This window comes from Meriones unguiculatus, chromosome 11 (assembly GCF_030254825.1).
Source record: "Meriones unguiculatus strain TT.TT164.6M chromosome 11, Bangor_MerUng_6.1, whole genome shotgun sequence".
In the NCBI taxonomy this organism is placed as follows: domain Eukaryota; kingdom Metazoa; phylum Chordata; class Mammalia; order Rodentia; family Muridae; genus Meriones; species Meriones unguiculatus.
This window is the reverse complement of record NC_083359.1, coordinates 54,530,076-54,553,238: the sequence shown is the minus strand read 5'-3', so window position 1 is coordinate 54,553,238 and position 23,163 is coordinate 54,530,076.

Genomic DNA, 23,163 nt, shown 5'->3' with positions numbered 1-23,163 from the left:
TGACTCGGTGACAGACCCTGATGATTGGATATTTGTGTGGCTTCTGTGGGTTTTTCTTTTAATTTATTTAATTTTATGTGTATGGATGTTTTGCCAGCATGTGTGTATGTGCAACACATGCATGTCTGTGTCAGAAGTGTTGGATCCTCTGGAACTGGAGTTACAGATGGTTGTGTGCTACTACCCTCTGCAAGAGAAAAATGCTCTCCAGTGCTGAGCTGTGTTTCCAGTTCTTTGGTTCCTTTTACTGATGATCAAAATAAAGCCATGCTAAACAGTCTTCTGCTTCAATCCTGGTGTGGGTCTCGGACTTGAGATTTTCTACCAAGGAGTATTTCTACCAGATAAATCACAGGTTTCGGAGTGGAATGTCAAGAGCTCTATGTAGATTCATAGTTCTTCAGAGCCATGACACCAATCTGAAGGGCTCTGCTATTGCAGTTATGAGAATTCTCCCTACCAGAACATTATCATCTGAGATAAAAGAACCTTAAAAACAATGGAGTGAAATATAAGGAGGCTTGTCTTGCTTGTCTTGGGTGCTGGGGCAGTGTGCATCTGGGCAAGTGTCTTAACCACTGAGGCAAGCATCATGTTTCAACTTACCAGGAGTCCTTAACAGCAGCACTTGACAAGTTTTGATATCTTGGACTGGATGATTGCTAACTGTACAATCTGGCCTGCATTGTGAGATGGCTCAGTGACCCTGGCTGCTCATTAGATGACCAGACTGGGCTCAAACTCAGAGATCTACCTGCTTCTGACTCCTGAGTGCTGGGCTTAAATGTGTATGCCACCACTGCCCGGCAAAGAATCCTAATGGTATCAAGGAATCCAGGGCCATGGGTGCGAAGGGCCTTCTCTTCGTGGATCAGATTCATTCTTTTCTTCTTGTTCTAGACTGGCTATCTATGCATTCTTGGGTACATGAAGGGAAAGGACATCTCTAGTATATCTGAAGCTAATGAGAAGTCAAGACTGCAATAGAGTCTCTTGGTTCCAAAAGCATATTTGTTGGGAGGGACTTTGCTTGGCCTGGACTAGGTGGGTTGTATATGGCTGATCCAGTCAGTGCTTTGGTCAGGAGTACAGAGCACAGGACCCCTGTAATTGCTATGCAGATGTGCAATTTCTGGGAAGGAAACATCTGGACCATAGGTCCTAGGAATCCTCTAGACAGTACATTTGAGGGAGCTTTAATGAGTACATGCACAACTGCATAGATATCCAAGCTGCACACCACGTGAGAGAGGGCAGGGGCTGTCTTCAGACTTAACTGGTGTCTCAGTCCCCCGTAGCTAGACTTATGAGTAATAACTACTGTGCCACCAGGCTTTGGTTTAGGGGTCTCTGTAGGGGCAGCATAGCTTACTCAGGCAGGTCCACTCTAGAGAGAGAATGTTAGAGTCTGCATTTGCAAGTACATAAAGATGTTTTATGTAGGAAATCACTGAAGTCTCCCTTCATGAAGCTGGCTGGAGTGTGCAGACACTGAGACAGAGGCCAACACTCTGCTACTGTGGGCTTAGGAATTCAGCCTCAGCCTCCAAGAAGTGGGCAATTGGTTCTTGACTAGTACTGCCCTGAGGCCCGGCCCCTGGGTAGCAGGATGTTGCTCAAGAGGACCCTGCCCATAGGGCTACTGGATCACTACCAGTTGTTTTGACACATTGCTTTATAAAAACTGTCTACCTCCTCGGACAATCCATAAATATCCCTAAGGCTGATCATGATCTGTTCATCTCTGTGCCCAGCACTTGGGCAGTATTGTTGTTTTAAAGACAGATGATTTTTGTTTTCTGTCTGTGGGTGCTTTCCCTGCATTGTTGCCTGTGAATCACCCACGCACCACATGCTTTGGCACCTGTAGAGGCAGAAGAGGACAGTGGATCCCCTGGAACTGGAGTTACAGATGGTTGTGAGCTGCCATATGAGTGCTGGGGATTGAACCCAGGCCCTCTGGGAGAACAACCAGGGTTCCTAACTGCTGAGCCATCTCTCAGTCTCCCCACATTGTGCTATGAGCAGCAGTACATGAGCCTTACCCTGTGCCAGAGTGTGTATGAGTAGCCCACAACTCGGACACTTTTATTGTGTCATTTCACAGATGCCAAGGTCATTCAGCAACAGAACCCTCACTTGTCAAAGGGCTCCTGCCTTTCTAGAGAAAACTCCCCTAAATTACTCAGGCTTGAGAGGGAAAGCTTAGAATCAGCATGTTCCCACTCAGCTGTCTTGGGGTAGACTCACAGAGTTCAGAATTTCTCTGAAGAAGTCATGATCACAAATACCTTTATTGCAACAAAATGTGTGCAGTTTCTACAACACATTTGTTTTCTCTAAAACAAGAGTTCACTATGTAGCCCAGGCTGGTCCCAAATGGGTGATCCCAAACTGGGATTACAGGCACATGCCACCATGCCTTGCTTGCAATATACTGTTTAGGGGGTTGGTTTCTTGGTTGTTGTTTGTTTTGTTTGTGGCAAGATCTAGTCCTGGTGTTGAGATTACTGTGTAGCCCAAGGTGGACTCATGCTCATGGGTAATCCTCAAGAGGCAGAGGCAAGCAGATCTTTGGGAGTTTGAGGCCAGTCTGGTCTACATAGTGAGTTTCAGGACAGCTAGGACTACATAGACATACTTGTCTCAAAACAACAAAAGCCAACCTAAGACCCCACAGCCCATGTGCTGGAATGTCATACACTCTGCAGCAGCTTGTGAGAGTATTGAATTGTTGCCAGTTCACAGGAGCAGCACATTTGCCCAAGAACTAGTAAGTATGAGAGCTGAGGTTGAAACCCAGACTTGGAGGCTCCTGAGCACCAACTTGCTTCTCAAGAATGGGTTATTTTCGCTGAATGAATGGTAGAGAGAGTGAGAGAGGCAGAGATGGGGGAGGAAGACAGAGGGAAAGGGAAGGGATGGACTGATGTACCATCTATCTATCTATCTATCTATCTATCTATCTATCTATCTATCTATCTATCTATCTATCTATCATCTATTTATCTATCATCTATCTATCTATCTATCTATCTATCTATCTATCTATCTATCTATCTATCTATCTATCTCTGTCATCTGTCTGTCTGTCTGCCTGCCTGCCTGCCTGTATATCTGTTGAGAGCATTAGAAAATGGTGGGAGGAGCAGATGGTAAAAGAGTAGAGTGGCTGCAATCAGTGTCGGTCCTTGAGGGGTACCTGTGTGGTTGCTGACTGACTAACTGATACACACAGAAGCTGAAACATCTATCCCTCTTCAGCCCCTGCTTTCTTCTGGTGAAAATAATTGTTTCAGCAGAGCCTAAGTCTTTTCCTTAGGGTGTGTTGGAAGGATGCCACTGGGCACATTAGTACTGAGCTTCCTGGAGAGGAGGGAGCTTGAGCTGCAGATAGTTATTCTGAGATGTCTAGGACATCAATTAAAAATATCCAATCAACCATCTCTGGCAGCTCCAGCTCAGTTACAGAGTATTTTAGAGGAGGACATGTAGTGTTGAGAGACACGGAGACCTGAGGTAGTTTCCTTCCTGCATCTTCTCCAGGCCTAGGCCACTTCAGTGAGACATACTGCTACGCATGCTTGGAGAACTTCCACAGCCTTCTTAGACCTCCTGTGCCAGAAAACCTTGCTATATGTTCTAATGTACAAAGCTCACTTTCCCAGGTAATGAAAATATAATTGTGGCTTTGCTCTTCTCCCTGGGGAATGTCCTGATGTCCTAACTTTGATCTACAGGGCTGGTTCTCTGAGCTGACATATTAATTTGATGGGTCAAAACATTGCAGGCATCTCTGCCCTTCAAAGGAACAGGGAGATACTCCACACAGGAAACAGGGATGTGGGACTGATGACTTTGACAGAGACAGGGAGCTGATTCATACAGAAGCTGAGATGAAGTCAGAGACCCTGTACCCACCTTACAGATGTCCAAGCCAGAGAAAGCCAGAACCAAGATGGTGCCCAGGGCTTTGAGGAAGAGGGTAGGGCTTCCCTGGGCCAGTTTAGAATCATCTCCCTGGAGATACCAGGCAGGCATGGTAAGACAAAAACCAGGTAACCACAAAGAGGGGAGGAATCCTGAGGCCAAGGGGAATGGATCTCTCTTGCTTGGGAGGCTGGAGAGACAAGGGCCAGCACAGCAGGTGAGCAGAGGGCCGACATGGGCTGAGGATGTCCCTTTCATATGAGGAGAAATAATAATAAGTGGAAGGTCAGAAGTCTTCCACATCCAGGGTTTGGGGCATCTGAGCACCTTGGCTAATAGAGTTGGGGTGAACAGGGGTGACTTGTGTGGCCTGTAGTTAGCAGTAAGCCAGGACTTGGTGATTTATAACCCCACGGTGTTTAGAGATTTCTCAAGAACTGCCCTCTATGAAACCTGCCCTTAACTACCATGTAGAGAGAAACCATGTGTCCATTAAGCTCATTTATATAAGTTCTAGAACCACCAATGTGAATCCACAGTGACAAAAATGAGAAAATGGTAGGTCTGGTGGGAGTTTTCTGAGGTAATGGAAAATTTATATTTCATATCCTTATGTGCTCGTTATCTGGGATGTACATTTGCCTAAGCATATTGAACTGCTCACTTAAAATCTCTGCATTACACTGAACATAAATCATATGTTAAACAAATAAACAAAATTATCTTGTTACACTATCCTTAGAAGGGAAAAGACTTGTTCTTTAATGTAGTGAGGTAGATGGCTGCCTGCCTCACCCCCCACCCCCAGACAAGAAATAGTTGAGTGAATTTGAAAGTCCTTGGCTTTACTCGGTGTCTGACTCTAATCTTGTTCCATCATTGCTCTTATGATCCCAGATGATTGGATTTCCAGTGTTTTAACTCCTAAAATGGACCAGGGGGTTCTGATAACCAAATGAGCCCATGAAACACTTTGCTAGTATTCTTCATCTCCCACGGGAACACTCCCCCCGACTCCTCAGAGCCTCCACAAGTGCTCTCCTCATCTTCACACACCAGCTTTGGCACATCAGTATGCATGATCCTGATCTCTGTGTTGACAACAGTGCAATCTGACAGTTCCAGAACCTTTCAGTGCTTAGTAACTAGCCAAGCTATAAACAAGGAGTCCGCAAACATTCAAAGCCTGCTGTATTGTATTTTATCTTTTGGTCCTGGGGATGGCTAATCTCGCTTGTCAACTTGAGTATATCTGAAGTCCACTAAAAGCCAAAGCTGCTGGGAAAGTCCTGTGAGGAATTTTCTTAATCAGATTATTTTGGATCAGGAAGATCCACCCTTCTGGTGGCAATGCAGATGAAAGGGCATGGGATAAGAAAACTTTGTCTTCTTGCTTGCTTTCACTATAGTTGGCAAAGTCATTTATCCTGTTTCTGTGGCCAGTATTAAATCTGACTTCTTCAGGATACCAATGTAATCTGAAGGCAATGAGCTCTCCAGGATTCCAGCAGCAGTTGGGGCTGCTGAGACATCCAGCATCTATGGGACTCTCAGTCTTTCTGCTCTCTGAGAGGCAGCCATTGCAAGCCTAGCCAGACCACAGCCTACAAGCCCACTGTAATAAATTTTCTTTAAAAAACTGATTAATTAATATAATTATTTAATATATATGTTATATATTCATTCTATCAGTCTCTCTCCTCTCTCTCTTTCTCTCTTTTGAGACAGAGCTTCTCTAGGCCAGGCTGGCCCCAACCTTAGAGATTCACCTGCCTCTGCTTCCTAAATGCTGTGATCAAAGGTGTGCACCACCATCGCCCAGCACTTTTGCTTTTTTAGAGAACCCTAACAAAACCTATCTTCTTATATTCGCTAAGATCCATATCATGATTCCCTTCTCAGCTTTCATATCTTCAAAGGCTGAAGGGTAAAGCCCCAGGATGAGGTGAGGTCAGACATGCTCATGGGCCATGTACTGCTTGATAGCATCTGTCTTTGCAAAATTAAGATCAAGTTATGACAAGGTCATGTTAGCCTGAAAGACATCCTTTTACATGCTGGGCCCTAAACCTAAAACAAACGCTTGCTCCACTGACATATTCTCTGTAGATAGAGTATCTGCCTAACTAAAGCGGAGACCATTAAAGCAAAACAAAAATTCACTTTGTCCTCCATGATGCTTTTCTTTTCTTTCTTCTTTAAAAAATATCTATCTATCTATCTATCTATCTATCTATCTATCTATCTATCTATCTATCTATTGAGACAGGTCTATCTGTGTAGCCCTGGCTGTCCCGGAACTCATTTTGTAGACTAGGCTGGCCTCAAACTCTGAGTTTGCCTACCTTTGTCTTCTCAGTGTTGGTATTAAAGGTGTGCACCATCACCACCTGGCCAAATTTCTCCTATTTATTATAAGATGTGTTCAATAAGTGCTTAACCAGTGAGTAACTGATAGGTAAATTAGAGCACACGTGACAAAGGACAAACTGCTTGAAAGGATGCATGGACTATGTATGAATGAGTGAATTAGTAAGTATGTGGCTTAGTAAAGAAGAATTGAAGACATTAATGGAGGGATACTGGTTTCCTTCCAAAGGATCAGGTAATGATGGTGACCAAGTAGGCTAGCTCCAGAGTCCAGAGAGGAATCCAAGACGGAGCTGCCTGATTGACAGCACTAGGGGAGGGTCTGTACTCATGCTGAAACCTCCTTTCTTTCCTCCTTCCTTCCTTTTCTTCCTGGATCTTCTCTTGCCTCTCTCCATCTCACTGTCCACTGCACTTTCAAGGAGACAGTAGTACAAGAAGACGGAGGCAGGAAATGCCTCCTTGGGCCAGGGCCAGGGAACTAAGCCAGTGACTGCCCCTGCTCCAGTCTCTTGCCTCCCCTGATACAGGGTCCCCAAGCCCCCTCAGCTTTCTGCCACTGAGCCTGTCAGGAGTTTGCATATTTATCTGCTATGTTACGTTTACAGGGATTTAGTGTTTAATAACTGTCACTCCAATATATCTTTTCTTAATCCCTTCAGATCTGCTGCTGTAGCAATTTTAAATATTTATCAACACTGTTTGTGTGTTTGCTGGTTGGGTTGCAATCCTCGTGTAATTAAAGATTTACAAGACTCTGCTTGAGATTTACGAAGGCTTGGTGAGATTACAGTGGAAGGGAAGAGAGATCTGGTCTTGGAATCTGTGGTTTGGAATTTGAAACTGGAGTTGGCTCCCCTGGGAAAGGTCCCACAGGTCCTCTCTTTTTCCACTCTCTCACAAAGGTATTCAGTGCAGATGGCACGGGGGGGGGGTAAGATGCAGGCAATGTGTCTGAGTTCTGCCTCCCTTTAAGGGGGGTGGCAGGAGGTGAAGCAGAAAAAGGTCTCTGCTGATTTGCAGTTTACCTTTTAGTGGCAGAGACAGACAGAAATATGGAAATGATTGTGTTGGTTTTTGAGACACGGTATTTCTGTGTAGCCCTGGCTGTCCTGGGACTATAGACCACGCTAGCTTTGAACTCTGCCTCCCAAGTGCTGGGTTACAGGAGTGTGCCACCACCACCCAGGGGAAATTAATTTTTTTTAAAGAATTCTTTTAGATTTTGAAAGATAAAGGAACAAGTTTCTTGGGCTTTTCTTTCTGTTTTGTTTTTAATGCTGCTGGGGATGAAACCCAGGGTCTTGTCCACTCAAGGCAAGTGCTCTACCACTGTGTATATCTCCAGCCCCAGAGTTATTTGTTACAAGCTACATAGACTGGCTTTTGAAAATCAGAAAATTTCTAGAAAAACAGAAAGGTCATAGGATCAAAGGAAAGCAAAAAAGAAAAGAAAAAATATGGGTATGCACAGGGCTGTGTTGAGGTCTTTGCAACAGGACATATCTCTGACAGTGACTCTACTTGTCACTCTTCACAGAAAAGGTCAGGATGGAGACCAGTCTTGACTGACAGTTCCATCAAGATTGTAGCTGGGTGTGGTGGCACACTTTTAATCCCAGCACTCCAGAGGCAGAGGCAGGCAGAGCTCTGTGAGTTCAAGGTCATCCTGGACTGCATAAAGAGTTCCAGGTCAGCCAGGGCTACACAGTATCTATACTTAGATACTGGCTCCAGAATCACACGTGACCCAGGGTGTGTCCTCTCTCAGGACTTCCTGTTTGAGCCATGCTCTACCATGATTCAGCCAAGAAGGCCAGAATGGTGAAATAATTTCTCTTGCTGTAAAAAGCTAATGTGAAGTGGCTTTAATGACTGCAGTGTGTATACGGCAAATAATGACCCTGAAACCACACTGACTATGCTTCACCTTGCTTGGCCTGAGCTCCCTCAGTATAGGCTGAGGCTAGGTATGACCAGGAAGTACAGTGGCCTATGAGACCCAGAAAGCTGTGGAAAAGGAGAAAAGTTCTCAGATGACACTAAGAACCCAATGTGAGAACCGTAGGGAGGTGGGTTTCCGCTAAACAACATGGGGATGTTTTCTCTCCGAAGTTTTCATTCCATTGATTGTCAGTGTGCATGTACATGTATTGTCATGGCTGTGTGGTGGTCAGGAGGACAGCTTGCCAGAGTCAGTTCTCTCTTCCCATCATCCCAGGGCTGGGCTTGAACGCAGGTCATCAAGCCTTAGTGGCAAGTGCCTTTACCTACTGGGCCACCTTTCAGCTCAGTGTGAACATTTTCTAACAGACAAAGCTAGTTAACACAGGGATCCTGAGAGGTGTCAGGAGCTACTGAAATATGTCCTCAACAGTCCAGACAGCAGTTAAGCTACAGAGTCCAAGTCTTTTGGCCTTGGTTCCTGACTCTATTGTTTACTAATTCTGTGACTTTAAGGAGGTCCTTAAGGCTTATCTTCACCACTGCCCCATATGTGTGACAGGTTTGAGCTCATGTGAGGTCAGTGCACAGAAAGCAGAGTGCCTTGCAATGGTAAGCCTTGACAGATTTCAGCTAGGGTGGCTTCTAGCTGAGGAAATACTAGTAAAGAGAGCCCACCCAGACTGGGGACAGGCTAGACAATCTCTGTGGTCCTTTCCAGGTCAAGGGACATCCAGATTAATTCTTTTCTTTATGTTTTACCACTCAGTGTGTGAACTACTGTGGCAGAAAACATGCTAGACCCTGACAAAATGAGAGAGCAGAAACCACCCCCATGCTCAGCCCTCCCTGGCTTGCAGTATATACTGCCCCAGCATACTTTATCACGCTGCATGCTGAGCCCTGTGCCAACCATGAACGCAGGGACTGGCTTTGCACTCACTCTGGCCACTGCTCCTGACTCATGTACCATCTCACAGGTTTTCGATGGGCTCTTTTTTTTTTTTTAAAATTATGTTTTATATGCATGGGTGTTCTGCCTGCATGTATGTGTATGCACCATATGTGTGCCTGGTACCCATGAAAGCCAGAAGAGGGTGTTAAAATCTCTGGAGCTAGAGCTATAGTTATAACTGGTTGTGAGATACCATGTGGTTGCTAGGAATTGAACTCAGGCCCTCTGGAAGAGCAGCCAGTGCTTTTAATTGCTGAGCCATCTCTCCAGACCTGTCTCTGGACTCTTGATCTATCTGTGCTAGCAAGGTCTCTCTGCCTAGTTCATTAGGAATCTAACCTTTGGCAAAGAAGTAAGCAAATAAAAAAGGCCAGCAGATCCCTACCACTATAAAAATCACTGGTTAATGGTGGTCCTCATTCCATTGGGAATGTCTGTTCCAGGAGATCAAATTGAACCCCTTCCATGGCTAGAATCTCAAGTCACTGGTTGGCTGTGATACCTGCTTTCAAAATGTTGAACGTTTAAAAATGGCAATATCTAGGTGAGTCTTGGTGAGTCTGTGCTTAATCCAAGCCTCTCCCTCAGGTGAGTCACCACTGTTCCTCAGCAGACTAAACAAATCCTGTGTCATTGGGGATGAGGATTAATGAGCATTCATAAAGCGGGCCATTTTGTCTACCTGGTTACCAATAGGAATTCAGTGGCTATCAACACTGAACACAAATATTCTCAAATTCTGTGCCCACTCCAAGAGGCCCATACACAAAAACTTTTCCTAAACTTCCTTGTCACCATGCCTTGATTCTCACCCCCCTTAAGTTTCTGGCCATCTGGCTGGATCATCAGTATGCACAGGAGTCAGTGAGAACTTTGTCTCAGCTTATCTCTCTTTCTAAGTAAATGAATCAACAACCCACATGGTCAATGGCAGGTTTCCATTTTCTACTCCCATGACTCCTCCTGAGGAGAAATAACACTAGAGTTATGTACTCTGAGTGAATATCAACATGTGACAGACAATTCTGCGAAGCTATCTCCATCTTCCTCAGTCATTCTCCGTGTAGCCACATTCTAGACTGAGGGAGAAGGGGGCGCACTGACATTTTCAATGACATGCTCCTCTAATTCACAGGTCCCATCAGTGTCCATGTGGCCCACCACCTCCTCTAACACTTCCTCTTCCCTTCAGAATGCCACTTCGAAATGGAATTTACCATGGTCAGTCATGGTAGACAGCTTGAATTGCATGTTCATGGTCTGCCTTGTAAAAAGGGGTTTAGATTATCCAAGGTCCAAAGCAAAGGAAAAGTGAGAAATATTAAAAACATAACATATCAAAATGTTGAACACCGTTAACTCAGGGAAATTCCTATCACTAAATACCTATTTTAGAAAAGATACTTTCAACCCAGTCCAACCTACCTCTGTCACTGGCCTACTGTAAGGACCTGTTTCTGGCTGCTCACCCAACAGAGGATGATGTGCTCTCTGAGGACTTCATACCCATCAATCCTGAATCTACAACAAATACAGCTTCTTCCTCCTCCTCTGCTGGCCTCCTGAAGTGAGTGTGACCAAAGTTCAGAGCCCAGTGGGAGCTGGGAGGTTGCCCTCTGGACCTGAGCCTTCTACTCCATTAGGAAGAAACAAAGTTCTGGCTGTTTATGTGATGCCAGGGGAGTGAGGGCTGAAGATGGATGCATTTCTCAAGTGTAGTCCTTGAGAGGAGGCAGTAGTCACCCTGGCCCAGAAAAGCTCACTGACTCCTTTGCCACCACAGGGCTTTGCACTCGCCGTTCTCTCCTCCTGGTTTTGTGTGGGTATGGCTCCTCGCTTGGTGTGGCTTGGGTCCAGCACAGCTGTGCTGGGAAAGGCCTGGTTCCAACCAACCGTGTTCAGCAGCCTCTGTCATGGCTTCTGCTTTGGCATTGCCACCACCTAGAATTTGTTCCAGGTGACCACTCCACCCCAATGGGTACAATCTTTTTTGTTTTTGTGGGGGATGGGTGTTGGGGGAAGGGCAGGAGGAAGGGGAAGTGGGCTGCACACAACTGAGTATTACACTGTGTGAGGGTACTTGCCAACTGTCATTTCTGAGGAGTCTGCAGGTGTTTGTAGGCACATGTGCGCGTGCTGGAGCAGAACAGCAGCTGAGTCTTTTCTGTCTGGCTCTTTCCATCTCACTTTGGACATCACTTGAAAACCAATGTCCAGACTGAACGGAGACTTGGATCTGGATTGTTGTTTCCACATTCATTTATCCCACAGGGAGACAGAGGGCTGTTCACACTGTTCATATCAAGAAGTTCAGAGGGCAGCCTGAGGCAGGTCTTGGAGGAGACTCCAGGCCCTAGGACAGGACACCACCAAACGGGTCTTGCCCAGCTTCTGGCTACAGGCTGGTGGCTTCAGCTCTATAGCACATTCTCCACGGAGCCCATGCTAATGGCCTTTGATTTCCTCCTAATTGAGATTTAATGTGGTGCCTGATGGATAGTGCAAGAAGGTCTGGGTTACTCTATTGACCTTGGGAGTCCCCCAGTGGGGGGATTTTGAGGGAACCCTTGTGTGTGTGGCAGCAGAGGAAGGTCAAGTAGAGTTCAGCTCCCCTTCTCCCTGGGACTCACACATCCTTTCCGCCCTGGGTCCTGTCTAGCCTCCAGAGTGGCTGATGAGGAGGGAGCCTGAGGAGGCTGACTCTCTCAGAGAACTTTAGAGCCCCTGCCCACGAGGCGTCTCTTCCTGGAGGGAGAGGAAGGAAGACAGGCACTTTTTCTTACTGTGTTTGTGTTTCCTCGCATCAGAGCTCAGCAGTTGGTGCTTTGCTTAGACCTGGAGAGAAGCTTTGTCAGCAGCAAAGAAGTCTTGTGTGTGGTAGTAGAAAGAGTTCTATATTTGGGTCTCAGCTGTGTGACTGTGAGTAAATCATCCAAAGTCTCGGAGACCCATTTTTCCTACCTAACTGCTGTCTGGGGAGAGAGATACTGCCCACCTGACAAGGTTGAGCTGTGGATGGTGAAAGGATCTGTAATGTGAGGTGCTGGGGTGATGAGGATGGCTAGGGGCAGGGTGGATATTAGCACCAATGCCCTGGCTCTGCCAGTGTGCGTGGGTTGGTGGCTTCCCTTTCTCACACTTGTGAGTTTTAAGGATGGTGATGGGAGTCAGGGTTGCATAGAGAATCACAATGGTGAGGCTGGTACCTGGTAGTAAGGATCATGAGTCTGGGCTTAATATTTTGAATTCCTTAGTGCCAGGCACACCAGTGTTAGGGGAGTCAGGTGGAACTGGGATCAGAATTCAGAGCTGGTCAGGCCAGACTGGCAGAGCTGTGTGTGACAATCTCTGGCATAGAATACACAGTGGTGACTGCTGTGCTCCGCTGAGATTGGACCTGGGGCCCTGCAGCCAGGAGCAGGGAAGACCTGGATTCTCAAACCTAGCCCAGCCTAAAATGGCCCTGGGTGGTAGGGTTTCCCACTAAGCTGAGGAAGATTTATCTTCTGAAGTCTCTGCCTGAATGACCCTAGGTTTTCTCTGCTGGCATCTAGAGAATGGCAAAGGCCTGGAGTTTCCTCCAGGGCAGGGATGCATCTTAGCTCCACCTCCCACACTGCGCTTGGGGACAGATTTCGCTACCTGCCACAGGGAAGGAGGTGTTTCACAGAGGCACAGCTCTGGAACCATTAGACTCTGGTTCACATTCTGGCCTTGAGATTGGGCAAATCATGTGCAAAAGTTTTCTGAGCCTCAGTTTCTTTGTCTATAAAGTGAGATTCATGCTTTTTACCTCAGCACAGTGGATTTTTCAGGCAGTGGAACTTCTTGGGGCAACATTGTCATGGTACATGTCATCACACATTTGCCCAAAACCAAGGAATGCACAGAAACATGGAGAGTGAGCCCAAGTGAGAGCCATGAGGTAGCCCTGAGGGCTGACCTGGTTGCCTCACCCAGAGGCTGGATACTAAGGAGGACACTGTGTAGACAGGGTGCTATGTGGGAATCCTGTACCTTCTGCTCAGTTCTCCTGTCAACCTAAAAGTTAAAAAAATTAATAAAGCCATGGATGGAGATATGGCTTGGTGGTTATGAGTAATTGCAGATAATCAGGGTTTGATTCCTAGAACTTGCAATGGAGGCTCATAGCCATCTGCAATTCCAGTTCTAGAGACCAATGCTCTCTGCTAGTCTCTTCAGCAAATGGTGTACAAACATACCTGAAGGCAAAACACTCATATAAATAAAATATAAATAAATAAATAAAGTAAGTAAGTAAGTCAAGGAATTGGCAAAAACAAACAAACAAAAAGCCCATCAACAATGATGACTAATAATTATTAAACTTAGACTTGCGTACTTTTTATTACTTTTATTTATTTAGCGTATATGTTTGTATATATGTATGGGCATGCACATAAGCCATAGCACACATGTGGAGGTCAGAGGACAACCTGCGGGAGTTAGCATTCATCTTCCACTATGTGGGTTCTGGGAATCAAACTCAGGTCATCAGGCTTGGTGGCAAGCACCTTCACCGGCTGAGCTATTTTACAGGTCTTACTTTTTCCTCTTTAATCTCCTTATCATAAGTCATCAGCCATGCACCCTGTGCCAAAATCAGAAGGAAGAATTCCACCTGTCTCCCAAATCTGCCTCCTGCAGAGGAGTTGGGGGATCATGATCTTGGAGATTTATTTTATTCATCATGTTCAAGGCCTTTATTTTCTTTATTTCTCCTAGGCCTGCTGGAAGGCATGACACCTCAGGGTCTGAGTAATGTTAGGAGATTCCTCCAGATGTGGGAGGCTCCCAAGAGAAGGCAGAGAAGGGCTGGAACAGAAGCAGAGGCCCTGGGTTCTCATTTAAAATCTAGAGGTCTGAGGAGCCCTTGGCTCTCAACTGTTTTTTTAAAATGCAGTGCAGATGAGAGCACTGGGAATCCTATGCACTGCTGATGGGATGTAAAATGGTGCAGCCACTGTGGAAAACAGAATGGCTTCTCGTTACATGGTTAAAAACAATTACCAAGTGACCTAGCAATTCTGCCCTCGGGTGTTCGCCCTCTGACGCTGAAAGCAGACAGGAGTTAGAGGTGAAAGCAGTCAGGTACACTGAAAAACAGTGGATGAACAAGACACCCAGTAACTGCATAGGGGGACTGTGATCACCCTTAAAAAGGAGGGCAATTCTGAGACATGCTACCGCACATGTGAACCCTGAAGACATTGTGCTAAGTAAAATAATCCAGCCATAAAAGGAGAAATACTCTGAGTCTAACCTCAAGGGAGCTACCTGGAATGAGCAAACCTATAGTGACAGAAGGTAGAATGGCCGTTGCTTTGGCCACAGGAGACATCAGGGACGCAGTTTGAGGTTTTAGGATGACAGGCATTCTGGAAAACGGTTTGTAGCATACACATAGCACTGGCAAAAGACCTTTGACATCACAGACTGGGTCAGGCAGAGGCTAGGTTAGGAGGAAAGTTAGGCACAATGGTTCAGATTATGGGGCAGCTGGTCCAGTGATAAATATTGCATAAACTTAGAGATTATTCAGAATATATGTTTTTATGTAGCCCAGGCTAGCCTGGAACTCCTGATCTTCCTGACCTAGACTTTGGAGTTCTGGGATTACAGGTATATATCATCACAAGTGGCTAGATGATACATTTTGTGCGTGCATGCTCTCTCTCTCTGTGTGTGTGTTTAACCACAATTAAAAATAAAAATAACATATCTGCCACTAAAGGTGGCACATACATTTAGTCCCAACATCCAGGAGATAGAGGCAGGCATGAGTTTGAGGCCAGCCTGGTCTACAGACAGAGTTCCAGGACAGCCAGGGCTACACAGAGAAACCTTGTCTCAAAAAAACCAATAAACAAACAAACAAATGAGATTATTTTATTAATAATGATGAAAGCAGAGACTAGAATGGCTGGGTGAAGGTGGGATAATCAAAACTTCTTCCTGGGATCAGCAGAAAGCAAGACACCACCAGCTGTGTTCAGACTCCCCACGTCCCTGTGCTGCCTCACAGGCTAGGGTCAGGGCTTACCAACACCCTTCCCTCACTAGTGAAGGGGACTGGTAAGGACTCAGAGAGGCAGCTGAAGGAGAGGGAGCTGGGTGTTTGGTACACAGATGGCCAGGGATCATAGGGACTATGCCTCCTAACTGTACCCCTCTTCTCTCAGGTACACATTCATAACTACTTTCCACTTAAGTTTGAACCTGTCTCATTTCTTCTCTGTAAAAGTATCAACTTCTAAAGCCAACTGGGGATTTCTGCTTCATTCATCCACCTGCTCATCTTCTGGAGTCCAGCTGGAGGCAGGGCATGGGTGGAATGCCAGGAGACCCCTTTCTTCTCAGGGGACCATCAGTGTGGAAGGAAGGTTGATTGCTGCTGATTTTCTCATTTTTGCCCTTACCTGTTCCCTCTGGTGAAAGACCTCCTGAGGACCCTGGGTGTGGGCAGGCTAGCAGCACACTCCGTGCACTGGGCTGGAAGTGCCCATGGGCCTGCATGGTTTTCTCAACACAGAGCTCCTTCAGTTCTCAGCCCTCCTCTGCCATGGCAGGATCTATTGCATGTTTGTGCTCTGGAGATACTGACTGTAAACACTGCAATTTGATTTTCGGCATGCTTGGCAGGTAATTGGTAATGGGTCGCCTGGGCCTCTGGGGCACCAGTTGACCAGAACATGGTGGCATCCATCGAGGAGATAGAAGACAGGTGGCGGCAGTTACCGTTTCTTCTTCAAAAGTGAGCTGGCTCCCTCCGAATGCCAAAGGCTTTCTGAACCTCTGCGTCCCCACTGGTTCTTTTCTCTCTAACTCATACCTGCATTCTCCTTGATCTATGGTACCCTGGACACAATAGAGAAGTTAGCTTTTACTGGTTAACAATAGACTCCTTTAGCAAGCACTCGACTCTTTATTCCTTCTTGACTTTTGTGGCAGCATCTTATTTTTAGTTATTTTCTTTTAAATTATGTGTATGAGTGTGTGTCTGTGTGTGTGGAGTACAGGTGCCTGAGGTGAGCAGAGATCAGGATGCCCTGGAGCTGGACTTGTTGGGGGCTGTGAGTTACCCCAGGGGTGCTGGGGACTGAACTTGGCTCTTCTGCAAGAGCAGAATGCACTCTTAACCGCTGAACCATCTCTCTAGCCTTGGAGCAGGAGCCTAAATAAAATCTCCATGTTACTAAAATATGCTGCGTGTATTTCCCAAACACTTCTCTTGACTTTTGGTCCCCACATCATTTAGTTTCAAGGTGACTCTTACATCAGGATCCTTGTTTATTTTTTCCTTTTTCTCTAATATAATTGGTCTCATCAGACCCTCACATTCTTCGGTAGCTTCACGGGTGATTAAAATACATGCCTGACATCAATTTTGTCAATTTCATTAAAATCTACATTTGACAAGTTGTACAGTTTGACTTTGCAGTTGGTTCAAATGGTTTTTGTATCTCTAAGCCATTCACATCCACAGAGGCTGGCAAAGACCTTGAAAGCATGAACAGGGTCAGGCAGAGGCTGGGTTAGGTGGAAAGTACAGGCACAAGGGTTCAGATTACAGGGCAGCTGGTCCATTGGTAAATATTTCTGTGTTGTGTTGAATTGTTTTATATTACAATTTCTTAGTGCCCACTCATGAGCTCACTGCAGGAAGAATAATTGTGCTGCTCTGACACGCTGTTGGTAGTGAGGCATGGGCCCTTGGCTTTCCTGTTGCACCCTGCCAAAGGAGAGAATACAGGACATCAGTCTAGAAGCTGGAAATGAAGCCTGGGATGAGGAATGCCCAGAGTTAGAACTAAGGAGTGGGGTTATCAGGCAATGGGTCTCGTTTGACAGCTGGGTCTTCTTTGTGAGGTTAGGCACTTTCTGCTACTAAAGGCATTGAAGTGGGACTGGGATGACTGGGAGGTAAGGTTGGACCTTTCCAAATCTTAGACTATTACTTTACGTGTTTTGTGTTACACTACAAACTCCCACAGAGAGAACTAGGTTGTATTCATCCCTGCATCCTCTGGGTTCCAGGCACAGCAGCTTGGTTGATGATGAATGGATAAAGGAACATCTGACTGACTGGTTAAGCCACTGAATGGATGAACCAGCTCTCTCTCTTTCTCCCTTGAACTGGCAATCCTCCTGCCTCAGCCTTACTAGCTCTATTATATTGGTGTGTATGCCTGGGAATCAGTGAACTAGCTCTTCCATGTAATCCCAGTATCTTCTCTAGCTACCAAAGCCAAGGAAAGCTTCCATTTGGAAGCTGAAGGGGGAGGCCCTCCCTGTAGGAGCTGCAATGGGACATAGAGCCCTGGACATAGAATGGGGAGAAGAGCCAGGCATGGTGACATACTCCTTTAATTTCAGCACTTGGGAAGGCAGAGGCAGGCAGATCCCTGTGAGTTCAAGGCCAGTGTGGTCTATGAAGCAAGTCCAGGACGTCCAAGGCTACAAACCACTTTATTGAGCTCTACATATCAGGTGTGATGGCTCCCACCTGTAATCCTAGCACTTGGGAGGCTGAGGCATCTAGGTGAGACTCACCTAGAGGCTGAGGCATCTAGGTGAGACTCACCTAGAGGCTGAGGCATCTAGGTGAGACTCGGCTATACAATGAAAACGTATCTAAAAAACAAAACAAAATAACACATCTGTGGACACACACACACAAAAGGTATAATGTTCTCTTTTAGTTTGCTTATTCTCAATCTTGGTTGCATGTGTAACTTACTTGGGGTAACGTTTAGGGGATGAGAGGATGACTCAGCCCATAAAGTGCTTTGCCACACAAGCATGAAGACCTGAGTCTGACCCCAGCACTAGACTATATAAAATAAATAAATAAATAACTTTGACCTTTGGCCTCCACATGCTTATGTGTGTGGGATTATGTGTACAAGTACGCACAAGTAAGAGCACGCAATACACACACACACGCACACACACACACATACACACTCTCAGAATTGTCTGTATCTCATCTCTAGAGACTTTGGTCTGTGGGCCTTGGCATCATGAGTTTTAAATCTCCTCAGGTGACTCCACACACAGCCAAGGCTCACTATGTGTCTAAACCTTTACCTACATCTTACCTCCGGCTGACAGAATATGGTTCCAGAATCAGCCATACCCTGAGAACTTGTATTAGGAGTGTAAATTTTCAAGCCTTACCACACTCTTAGGGAATAGGCTTTGTGGTGTAGCATCTTCCAGGACACTGTGCTGACCGCCTGCACGGAGCCTCAGAGCTCCGGACTGAGGTGTGACCCACTCCTTCATTGATGAGGTGGAGACTTAGCTTTCCACTCCAGGGAACCTGGGTAGTGAGGATTAGCACAGAGATCTGGATGGCCATGCCCAGACTGGTCCACAATCCTCACAGAACACACACACTCCTCACTGTGGGTCACTGGGCTCTCTTTCTCCTTGGTCTGTAGCAAGGTTTAGCTCCATTTGGAGCGTAATTGCTCTTACCCCCGGGAAAGCAAAGGGCAGATCACCCCAGGAATTTTTCTAAAACAGTTTTATTAGGTGCTTAAAATAGCTTCTGGCAGATGGAGTGTAGAGAGGGAGATTGGCTTACAGCTGCCTGTGACATTTACGGAGTGTATGTGTTCATGGGAGCACATGGATGTGCAGGTGTGCACACAGCTCACGCACCTGCATGGGGGTGAGTCAGAAAGCTGAGGATTTGAGGGAGGGCACAAGGAGAGTGAGGGCGATGGCTTCTACTCTTCTTGACAAAGGAGAAGAAGAGCCTGGCACTAGGTTATACATGGCATTCGAGTAGCTCCTCTGCCTTTCCTGGTGCATGCTGGTCAGACTGGAAAGGGTAGCATCAAGGTGGGTTTCAGGAGCTGATATTGGAGGGTACAACAGAGTGCCAGGAAGCCTGTGGGTTTCAATGGATTAAAAGCTTGAACTTGGGTTTGAACTAATAAAAACACTGAGGTTTCTCTTCGTTTCCAGTATTTTAAAGGAAACGGCTGTAAAAGTTCCATTGAGGTGTGGAGATACTCGCTAATCTAATTCTCCCTGACAGGCTCTCAAGCCATTGTGGTGGCTCTCTTTTCCACAGCAGCTCATAACTGTTCTCTCAAATCTGAGTATGGCACTGAGTGTGATCCTCAAACCTCTAATGCAGTCCTTCTTGATAGCTCAGAATCCTACTAAATCCAAGATGCTCCCTACAGAACATTGCACACATCCATGTACACAGAAAGGCCTGCCAGTTCTTCAGAGGTCCATGGTTCAGCTGTGAATCACTCAGTGTTGTGGAGACACTGTGAGGAATGGCTCTCCATCTTCCTGTGTCTCTAACCCTGCCCAACCTTGAGTCTCATCACTCCACTCTGAGAGACAATGTATCCAGGCTTATACAGCATAGACCTGCCCTAAAAGGCTCTTTGAGGAGGCAGCTTCAGCTGTGGCTATTGGGAAGTCATTGTGTGATGGTGCCTCTCAGATCCCTCAGCCATGGGGCCCCTGCTTTGGCCAGCCCCATGCCTCTGTGTCCTGTGATCACACCCCGATTCTTTCTCCTGTACCCAGCTGAGAATAAGTCTCTTTTTCCTCTGCAGTCACTTCCTGGTTCTTTTTGCCTAGTGCTGCAGTGCCCCCACTCCCTAGCCTGCTTCCTGGGTCTCCATGGAGAAGGAGCAGAGTAGGAGAATGTGAACTCAGAAGACTTGAGCTTGATTCCAGTTTGACTCTTTTTGGTAGTGTGACCTTGGGTAGGTGGCTTAAATGTTCTAAGCCTCACCCTTCCTCACCTGTACAGCGGAGATAATAACATCTGTTCTGCTGACTCACTGAGATTTACTCAGCAAATGAGAATCTGTCAGTGAGCTGAGTCACAGCCTACACTGGCCTCATATTAGTCTTGTCCTGTAGGTTGAGCCTGGGCTCTTTCTCAGCTTCTTACAGGTTGACAGCCTGGTCCTTTTGGATCCTTGAGGGTGGCAACTAGATGAATAATAACCTCTTAGGACTCCCTCAACCTACCAGTGCTCTGTGGCCAAGGAAGCTGTCATGGTCAAGTTCTAAGACATGCAGAAGAAAGACAAACTATGGTGAACAACCCATGCTCCTTCTGTGTCCACTGGCGCTAAAGGCTGTGTGTGTGTGGGGGGGGTACTGTGATGCTTGGAAGCTTCTACAAACAAGATAGAGGGGTTCTCTGGCAGAAGATATGGAAAGAAACATAGAGGGTTGCAGTGTGGTGCAGGCAGGGATGGGGTCCTTACTTTTGACTATAACAGGACAAAGAAAGGTCAAGTTCAAACAGCAGCCTTTGGCTGAGGATGAAAGGGGAATGACTCAAGGAACTTTGGAATGGTTGGCTTCAAGGAAATCATGGAGAAGGTGTTTTCTAACTCCTACTTCCAGAGTCCCAGAGGAATAGGAAACAGCAATAAGGACTCTCTGCCATCTAGATGCACACTTGGTGTAGGGCTTCGCTTAGTCTCTAGCCTCTAATAAACTCCAGACATACCTAGCCGATCCCTGAGCTCAGATTCAAGGAAGCCCCCTCCCCCTGCAGCAAAGCTCATTTGAACTGACCCATGAGGAAGCAAGAGCTCTTCTGGAGGAGCCACATCAGAGCCCTAGTGTTGGTGGGACCCAGGGTTGAGGTGAGAAAGTGTGGTAAGACCTGCAAAAAGCACAGTTCAGAAATCCAGGGCAAAGAGTCATCAGTTGTGGTTCTCAAGACAACACCATTCAAGGTGTGGAAACACTGAACTCCTGACAACAAAATTGCAAATTATCCTGAGTTGTTTTTTTTTTTTTTTTTTTTTTTTTAAATGAGGGCAGTGTCTAAAAATAAAGTGGCTGCATGGGATCTCTCTAATGCACAGAGCTTTGAGAAGGGCTCATGTTCTCAAAAAAAAAAAAACAACTTTTGACATACTTTAAAATACATGAATTTGAATCTGGGCATGGTGGTGCAGACCTGTAATTCTAGCACTGAGGAGGTGAGGTCATCCTAAGGCCAGCTTGGGCTCCATGAGATCCTGTCTTGAAAATCAAAATCAGAATCTAATAAGGTGTATGGCTTTGTTTTTGTGTTTTGAAATGGGGCTCTCTCTGTGTAGACCAGGCTAGCTTTGAACTTACAGAAATTTGCTTGCCCCCTGCCTCAGGAGTTCTGGGATTAAAGCTGTGAGCCATTAAGTTCAGCCAGAACTACATGAATTTGAATACAGTCGAGCAGCCTGGTTGAGGCAAGAGTCTTTAGAATCAGGCAGCATTTAAATTTGCCTGTGTCACCTCGTGGCCGTGGAGAGCTCATTTAAACTTCCTCAGCTCTCAGCTCTCAATCTGCAAAATGAAGGTGATGTATCCACTTCATGAGACAGTGGTGAATAAGATGACACATGGGAAACCCCTGCTATTATGACTAGCACACGGGAAGTGCTCAATGTCAGCCATTATTGCCTTCTTACAAACACATGAGATACTCTTCAGCCCAGGGAAGCTGCAAAAGAATGGCCTAAATGAGTGAGAAGCCATGCAAGGAAGACTGAGGCAGGGGGCAGGGCTCTTGTGACTCCCCTGAGGAGCATTGATAGGTAATGTCATCAGGAAGGAAGGCAGGTGTCACTTTAGTCCACATAAGGCCTTGGTAGCGTTCAGTGGGAGAGCAGGTGTGACTTGATCACGGCAGTGCCAACTTCCAGTGACATGCTCTCATGGCAGACACAATTGATGTGGAATGGAAGGCTGGGAAAGATTGTTCCTTCCACCTTAAATGAGTTTCCACCTGCTTTATGAGATGGACAGAATATGGCCTACAGATGCCATGGTAAAGGTTTGGCTCACAAGAACTATTCTGAAGAGTTGTGAGGAAATGGAGAGGGGTCAGAAGATAGTAAAAGAACAAATGGATTTAATCTGCAATTATAGGGAAGGAGTTCATTGCAAAAACACAGAGGTATGCTTAATTTCTAGTCCTTGCAAAGAAAGTCCTAGGATGACTGGGTTCTCCATGCCTGCCTTGTTAGCCCTGTTCTCAGTCTGGTAACCCGAGGGGTCTCCTGATGTCAAATCACAGCATGTCTGCATAGTGCCTTCCAATGGCTCCCACCTCACAAGAAAGAAAAGTCACGTTCTTTATGTACAAGGCCCAACCCTACTGTGGCTATTTACCCCTCACCCTCAGCCCTCCTCCTCCATCTACTGCTCTCACACGCTAGTCGCCTTGCTCTTGGCTTCATTCTTGCTGTTCTCTTGGTCTGAAACACTCCTCCACAGAAAAGGAATCGCTCTCTCCCCCAAATCTTTGCTCAGATGTTACTGCCTTAATGAGAGTTTTTATATCACCCCTAAAAGCTCTCAGTTTCTACTCATTCCTGACATTTTTCCTCCATTGTATGCATTCTGATCAACATATTGCACATTTTTATTCATTTCTTTGCTGTACCCCAGTTCTGAGAACATGACCCACAGAGTCATGCTCATTAAATATTTGTTGTTTGGGAAGGGGTAGCTGGAGAGAGCTAACTTGCCGGCACTGGCTAACCATCTCTGAGACAGTCCCTGAAGCACAGAACTGAAGCAAATACCAGAAAGTGTCAACTGCCCTCTATTCTAGACCTACAGTCTCATTTTCTGTGATAACAGTGACCAGACTTACTCCACCCTCCTTGTGGCATGGCCCCTTGCCAAGTCTGCCCTGATAGGCCTACCAGTGCCACGGATCAGTGCGGGCTTTCAACACTGTTATCTAGGTAGTCTGAAGCTGCTTGCTGCCAGGCACATTTGCTTAATGGACCAGTAGGGAGAGGTGGGAAGGCTGCAGCATCCAGATGAGGGCAAAGGAGGGTCTCACTGCCCGCTTTCCTGGCGTCAGCACACCTGACCCTGAGTCGTATTAGCTTTGTACCATGTTAGTGACAGGCAGTTGATTCCCATCTTCTTTGATTCTGGCTTTC